This window comes from Lutra lutra, chromosome 3 (assembly GCF_902655055.1).
Source record: "Lutra lutra chromosome 3, mLutLut1.2, whole genome shotgun sequence".
Taxonomy (NCBI): domain Eukaryota; kingdom Metazoa; phylum Chordata; class Mammalia; order Carnivora; family Mustelidae; genus Lutra; species Lutra lutra.
In genome coordinates this window covers 22,078,556-22,084,975 of record NC_062280.1, presented here as the reverse complement: position 1 = coordinate 22,084,975, position 6,420 = coordinate 22,078,556, and the positions used below count along the sequence as shown (strand labels likewise).

General features: G+C 37.3%; 1 pseudogene; it reads left to right on the top strand.

The window, feature by feature from the left end:
* Window positions 1-5,019: 5,019 nt before the first annotated feature.
* Window positions 5,020-6,212, top strand: LOC125095415 (dnaJ homolog subfamily A member 1-like; annotated as a pseudogene).
* The last annotated feature ends 208 nt before the right edge of the window (window positions 6,213-6,420 follow it).

Sequence of the window (6,420 nt, the reverse complement as noted above, 5' to 3'; positions counted from 1 at the left end):
TCATTTACTGATTTGGCCAACAGATCATTAAGATGCATCCTATTGTTGGCAATTTTGCCCTGTCAGTAGCAGCTGTATGATTTCATTGAGGGCAGTGCCACATTAATAGTCCTACATGTGTGAAAATTTGCATGAAATAAGCAGTTATCAGCAATTATGATTTGCCAGGAAATGATTCTTTAAACCCTTCTCAAAGCCAATGACAGATGGATGTTTCCTGATTTTAGGATCTAATTTACTGTAGCGCTGGGCCACAGTATAAGGAAATCATATTGTGTATCTTACAAATCAGCTCACCTAAGCATACTAAAGGCACAGCTTACCAAGAGAACAAATGCAACAAATAAATCGGATGTTTTTATTCAACAAGTGTGAAAATGATAAATCTCTGTTGCTCCCAAGGCTGAAAGAGGGCCTGTATACATATAAAAAGAAAGAAAGAGCACCTAAATGTTTGAGTTATTTATTCAATAAACAGAAAGACCCAGAGGGCACTCTATAAAACTTAAATCATTAAGTCTACCTGCCTGGTAACATTGCCAACAAAATATCCCATATTTATCACAGCCAACATGTTCAAACTGTATTCATTTCAGATAAACATGAGCTCAGGAAAAGAAATGACTTTGAAAGGCTAAGACCGAAATCTGTTCTTTTTCTTCAGCAGGATTGAGAAGGTCTTTGGGGACTACTTGTAGTGTTTGTTTGCTTTCATGGTTAAGGAAGTCCAAGTAATCCTTTCTGATTCTATGTCAGGAATGAAAGTAACATAATCAGATAGTACAGTTAAGAAGATTTTTTTTTTTTCTACAGGGGGAGAGGGTTAAATAAAAAAGGGAAAAAAGATTCGCAAGTTTTAGAGCAGAACATTAGTGAGTTAACACCGCATGATGTTGGTGTTGATTCTGCAAGGGGTAAATCTTAATTTTCAATTCTTCTATTATATTATGTGCAAAATGAAGGTAATACAAAGAGTATGAATATTCCCCACTTCATTATTGAGAAGATGAGACAATAATAATAATTTTTCAGGTTTTCTTTTAATGTAAAGATTTTTAAATAGATGGGGAAAAAAAAGGAATGATTTTCTGGTATCTACTGCAACTTATTGGCATGGATTTTACTTGCAAGTAATCTGCATAGCAAATTTCAATTAGGAGGTATTTTAAATAAACCCTGTTCAATGACCAACATGTTTTGACCCCAGTGTTTCACTAATATACGTAACTGAAAGCCGCTCATGTAAAGCATATTCTGATACAACAACCCAGAGTTACCTTGGAAGTGGGCAAAAGAGGTTAAAACTTTCTAAGTTACAAAACAAAAATAGCTTCTTTCTTGTATCTATTTATGCTAAACCAATGAATGAGCACATCATGGTGCTAAAGAAGGACAGAACAAGACTCTAGCAGGTTCTCAGTCTGGTCTACATGGACAAAGGCACTGAATTGAGTTCTGTTTTACAGCTCTGGTAGAGGTGGCAACAACTCACAAATACTCAGTGTGCTATTCAAAATCATGGCCCTCCAAAGATTTCCACATCTTATCCTTGGGATCTGTGAATGTTACCTTACATGGCAACAGGGACTTTGTGGATGCTGTTAATAATTTTGAGATGGGGAGATTATCCTGGATTATCTGAGTGGGACAAATACAATCACACAGTCCTTAGAAGAGTGAAGTGAGAGGATCAAAATCAGAGAGAGGAGATACGATGATGACAATGGAAAGAAAGGCCATGCATTAAGGTGTTCACATGGCTTCTAGAAACTGGAAAAGGCAAGCCTGTCCCTAGAACCTCCAGAAAGATCACAACTCCATGGGCATCTTGATTTTAGCCTGTAGGATCCATTTAAGACCTCTAGCATCCAGAACTATAAAATAAATTTGTGTTATTTCTCCTACTTAGTTTGTGGTAGTTTGTTACAGCAGAAATAAGAAATTAATATAGTCTATAAAAGACGAGAAGGAAGATCTCATTTGCTTTTTTCTTGAGAAGGAAACTTCTTGAGAAGGAAACATGTTTTTACTCTCCTAAGGACTAAGAGTCATAAAACTTCCATGTTTTGCAGACAATGCCTGGTTCTTTCCTACTGCCCTAACATAGGCTACTACCCCTACATGGCTGACTTGCAGGAGTTCCAGAGTGTGCCTGATGTATGCCCAGCCTTTCCAAACCAGCCCCCGCTACTGTATTCAGAGATGCAAACCTGATCCTACCACTCTCTCTTTAAAAATCCTTTGACATCTTCCCCAGAGCACTCAGGACACACTAAGCACTCAGCACACATACATAAGATTCTTCCTGAAAATCCCCTCTAGCTTCCTCTACACCTTTCCTCTCCAGCTCTCAACACACACATTCACACACACAAACCTCTTTCACTATCACTCTGTGTGTGTGTGTGTGTAAATTCAGATATAGAACAAAGAATTAATTACCTGTAGAGTTATTTCTCTTTTGGGATTTGTATTGTTTTGTACTTAAGCTAATTCTTCAAAATTAAGGTAAGTGTCATTTTCTCAAGGAAGCTTTGGTGCCTCATTATGATTACTATATGTAAATCCCCATTTTTCTCTTCCCATCAAGTCCTTTACATCATTATTATAAGACTTAACTGTTGTGGCTGCAATGAGGCATAAGGTGTTTCTTCCTCACAATTAATTCTCTGATAGTCATGATTGAGACTTTCTTAATTCTCAATTTCGTATTGGGCCACCTCCCACAGTGTTAATATTCGATATGGTCAATAAATGTTGAACAAATGAATGAGTATCATTGCAACCGTGGATAGGGTGTTGCTCTTTGAGAGCAGTAATTTTTCTTGAGAGTTTTGGGGATTTGTTTGTTTGTTTGTTTGTTTTCTTGGTACAATGATGGTTAGAACCATTCTTAAGCTCTCCTTTGAACCTCTGTGTGATGAAAAGCCCACTTTCCAAGACAGTTTATGGGGGAAATTTAGATTGTGGCTGCCCAACAGATATTTTGTGTCTATAAATTGATCATAATACCTTAACATGGAATTCTTCACTCATCAGCATTAAGTATCATTCATTCATCTATTTATAAGAAAGCAAAATAAAGCTCTTAAGGAAAGCCCACCAAGAAATGCAAATGATCAAAGGCACCACTGTAAGGGTAAGTGACTAGAAAACATGAAGCAGACATGTGGTCAGAACAGACTGCGCTAATCTAGGAAACAATTCTAGAAGAGATTTGTTGTCAGGGAGTTACTGAAAAATATATTGGAACTAATTTTATGCAAAAAGAGGGGGAAAGGAGTTGGGGGGTTGTATAAACACACATTCTTGAGTTGCAAAGGTCCTGAAAACGTATTGGCATTTAGAAAGAGTACAGAACTTGGTCAGAAGAAAGTAAGATGTGTGAAGTTGCAGTGAGAGATGGGATCTGGTTAGACTGGAGGATTTGAGAAGAGAACCTGAGATAAATGGACCTATTTCTTGCTTATTATATATCCTAAAAACTTAACTATAATTTGTGACATTATTTTATCTGGGAAAAAAGTATTATTTCTTAAAAAATTATTATTTCTTAGTATTGAAAGATCAGTTTATCTTTCTTAAAAGACAAAAATAGCCCAGTAACACTATAAAGTACCCCCATAGGGTATTGTTCTTACGTTCCTGATTTTAAAGACAAAGATCCTCCTTCTTGTTCACACAAATAGACTATGGAAAGTGGTATAATCAAAATCTTAGTTTTATTCTTTATGGATAATTGCAACTTCTCTATTTGAAGCCAAGTAGATAATACTACCTTTATCTAAATGTGTATTCATTCCATTTCAAATTCGTTGCAGTAGGAAAATAAAGACTGGGAAAATTCCCTTAATGTCTATACTGGGATCATTCCTATCAATCCACAAACATGGTGATTTGTCTCCCATCTGAATAAAAACTCACCCTCAGTCACCATCCACTTCCAGCTCCCCACCAAGTGTATCTGCTCTATGAAAGGAAAATATTCTCAAAAAAAAAGTTTATTCTAATTAATTTTATTTTCTTTTTTCATTCTTCTATTGAGTCACTTAATTTCAATGACTCCACTGAAAATTGAATGACAAAGCTGCCAACCACATCTATCTTGCTAAAGCCAATATTCACTTATTAATCTCCATCAACAAAAATCACCACACCTTCCTTTTAGCAATACTTTCCTTCACTTCTAAAACATCAGATGTTCCTGTTTTTTCTCCAACTGCACTGGAAGATATTTTTTAATCTCATTTGCTGATTCTTTTTCCTCTTCCCAACCTCAAAATCTTGGAATATCTTGGAATATCTCAGTTCTTGGAATAATACATCAGAGCTCTGTCTTCAGCTTTTTTTTTTTCCTTACATGCACTCACAATTTATATGGTCTTATCTGGTCCTATGACTTTAAATTTTATGTAATCTTATTTTGACTTCCTCCAGAATTCCATTCTCATAACCACTACCTGCACCCTCTACTTGGATTATAATAATAATAAATTCTTACAATGTATTGGAAATCAGTTTTAGATGTTTTTATATTAATTAACAAATTTAATCCTTACAACAACCTTAGAAGACAAGACCTATTATTAGCATTATATTTAGTAGAAGATCTAAATAAGACACAAAAATGTTGGGTCAATTGTCCAGCTGATAAGTTGTAGAGCAGTTAAACTCTAGAATTCCAATCTTAAACATTACTCATAGAAGTCTCAAGTTTAACATGTTCAAAACTGAACTGTTTAACTTTTTTTTTTTCCTTCAAGACTGGTCCTCTCCAGTCTTCTCCATTTCTTTAAAAGAATTCCAGGCTGATCATCCTTGACTCACTTCTTTCTCTCACAACCAGCATTCAACCCAGTCAAGCCTAGTCCTCTCCATCTTTTAAAAATTCCCAATTTGAGGGAACTTTCCAGAACATTCGGTGAGACACGGAGAGCAGCGGCTACCCAAGCTGCGCCCAGCAACAGGCTCCTTCCCACTCCCACACATCAGCCTCGGCCCTCTCACTGGCTGTAGAAAATGGTGAACGAAACCACTTACTTTGATGTTTTGGGGGTCAAACCCAATGCCACCGAAGAAGAATTGAAAAAGGCCTATAGGAAACTGGCCTTGAAGGACCACCCTGATAAGAATCCAAACGAAGGAGAGAAGTTTAAACAGATTTCTCAAGCTTACGAAGTACTCTCTGATGCAAAGAAAAGGGAATTATATGACAAAGTTGGTGAACAGGCAATTAAAGAAGGTGGAGCCAGTGGTGGTTTTGGCTCCCCCATGGACATCTTTGATACGATTTTTGGAGGAGGAGGAAAGAATGCAGAGAGAAAGGAGAGGTAAAAATGTTATGCATCAGCTCTCAGTAACCTTACAAGATTTATATAATGGTGCAACAAGAAAACTAGCTCTGCAAAAGAATGTGATTTGTGGTAAATGTGAAGGCCGAGGTGGTAAGAAAAGAGCAGTTGAGTGTTGTCCCAATTGCCGAGGTACTGGAATGCAAATAAGAATTCATCAGATAGGACCTGGAATGGTTCAGCAAATTCAGTCTGTGTGCATGGAGTGCCAGGGCCATGGGGAATGGATCAGTCCTAAAGATAGATGTAAACGCTGCAATGGAAGGAAGATAGTTCAAGAGAAGAAGATTCTAGAAGTCCATATTGACAAAGGCATGAAAGATGGCCAAAAGATAACATTCCATGGTGAAGGAAACCAAGAACCAGGGCTGGAACCAGGAGACATTATCATTGTTTTAGATCAGAAGGACCATGCTGTTTTTACTCGGCGAGAAGAAGACCTTTTCACGTGCATGGACATACAGCTGGTTGAAGCACTGTACAGTTTTCAAAAGTTAATATCTACTCTTGACAACCGCCCATTGTCATCACCCCTCATCCAGGTCAAATTGTCAAGCATGGAGATATCAAGTGTGTGCTAAATGAAGGCATGCCAATTTATCATAGACCATATGAGAAGGGTCACCTCATCATTGAATTTAAGGTAAACTTTCTTGAGAATGGCTTTCTCACTCCTGATAAACTCTCTTTGCTGGAAAAACTCCTACCTGAGAGGAAGGAAGTAGAAGAGACTGATGAAATGGACCAGGTAGAACTGGTGGACTTTGATCCAAATTGGGAAAGATGGGCGCCATTACAATGGAAGCATATAAGGATGATGAACATCATCCCAGGGGTGGTGTTCGGTGTCAGACCTCTTAATGGGGCCAGTGAATAACACTGCTGGCATTTTATGTGCAGTAGTGAATGAGTGAAGGAATATAATCATAGCTCACTACTTGCTATTATTTTTGTTTTGATATTCCAACTATAGTAGTGTTTTGTTTTTTTTTAAGATTTTATTTATTTATTTGAAAGACAGAGAGAGATCACAAGTAGGCAGAAAGGCAGGCAGAGAGAGAGAGGGGGA